Source organism: Hetaerina americana, unplaced genomic scaffold (genome assembly GCF_022747635.1).
Source record: "Hetaerina americana unplaced genomic scaffold, ioHetAmer1.1.p SCAF_18, whole genome shotgun sequence".
Lineage (NCBI taxonomy): Eukaryota > Metazoa > Arthropoda > Insecta > Odonata > Calopterygidae > Hetaerina > Hetaerina americana.
In genome coordinates, this window is record NW_027286741.1 from 1705927 (window position 1) to 1707728 (window position 1802).

General features: G+C 36.6%; 1 non-coding gene across 1 annotated transcript; it reads right to left on the reverse strand.

The window, feature by feature from the left end:
* Positions 1-386: 386 nt before the first annotated feature.
* On the reverse strand, positions 387-462 carry TRNAA-GGC (transfer RNA alanine (anticodon GGC)). The gene has a single exon. It is a non-coding gene; the product is annotated as a tRNA-Ala (tRNA).
* Positions 463-1802: the final 1340 nt, after the last annotated feature.

A 1802-nucleotide genomic window follows, 5' to 3' on the forward strand; every position in this document is an offset into this window, starting at 1 on the left:
TCCCTCTTGCATAGGTGTAATTCGAGTTATGCACCCATGCGATGGGCTGTTGTGCTTTGGAACGAGTTAATCTATAAAAAACAAACCTCGAAAAGCGTCAGAGACGTGAAGTATAAATTGGTGAACGCTTGATGTATACAAATATATATATATATATATATATATATATATATATATATATATATATATATATATATATATACGTATATATATATATATATATGTATATATATATATACATTCAAACACGAAATCCCGCCAAACGGCGAATAAATACTCATATATACAGAAACAGATATAAGGAAAAGGGATAGGAACACATATAAAGGACGAACACAATAGAGGTGGGGAAGGCGGAATCGAACGGATCACAAGAGTAAAAATATTTCCTCAACCGGGACTCGAACACCGGACCTTTCCACTTGCCGGGCGGATGCTCTTAACCACTTGAGCTATCGAGGATAGTCAATTTACCCTGAGATCCGTGGGTCTAATATGTCGCCAATATATGTATATATATATATATATACATATATATATATATATACATGTGTATATATATATATATATATATATATATACATGTATATATATACATGTGTATATATATATATATATATATATATATATATATATATATATAACGATTGTCCGGAAAAACTCATACGAGCGGCACAATAATGGGCTGACACAACATAACACAAATAGAAAAGAATAGACACATACTATATAAAAGAACACTTACACGGTAAATTGTTCGAGCTTTCGGCCCTCTCAGGGGCCTTCTTCAAGAGAGACTGCTGCAGCAGTCTCTCTTGAAGAAGGCCCCTGAGTGTATATATATATATATAATGTGGGTCGTGGTAGTCCAGTGGGTAGAGCGCTGGGCCGCTGACCAGAGGTTCCCGGGTTCGATTCCCGGGCAAGGCACTCTGGGCACCTGCAGCTCCACCCAAGCTAAAGTGATTTTTCGGGTACCAGGTCTTCCTGGGGAACCATAACCGGCATAGGGAAAGGAACTGGCCCCCCTACCCTGATGTGTGAATTTTCACATAGGGCTTAGTACTGGGTGATCTCTACCATCACCTACTAAACCGACCTTCGGGTTGATTACTGTGTTTATGGTTTATATATATACATATAATTATATATATATATACACACATATATGATTTCGTTGACGTAACACGGAAGTGCCGAATAGTACATTAGAAAGTAACAAACAATATAGAAACACAAAAAAAGATCACTCACACGTTATTTCTTGATAATTTCGACGGAGTTCCACTCCGTCTTCATCGGAAGATAGAGAAGTACCAGTACTTCTCTATCTTCCGATGAAGACGGGGTGCCGTCGAAATATCATGAAATAACGTGTGAGTGATCTTTTTTTGTGTTTCTATATTGTTTGTTACTTTCTAATGTACTATATATATATATATATATATATATATATATATATATATATATATATATATATATATATAGTACATTAGATGGAATGACGGGACGAAGAAATTGTGCGCAGATGAAGAGGGCGTGTTGTAGAGAAGGAAGGATGTTGGGTCGTGTAGGAGAGGCAAGGAATTTGTAGCCTTACCGTTTGGTACGTAACTAGTGTCCATCCAAAATCTGCCTTAACCGGTAGATGATCAATGATGGGTAACGTGCTTTCCATCTCGTAATTTGCAATCTCGACTCTCACAATTAAGCTGTTATAGTGTCAATGAATATTGTTTGTATTTCACTTCGTCCTAGCCGTACCATTGAATCAGCGGCTGAGCTTTACCATTAAGTATTTA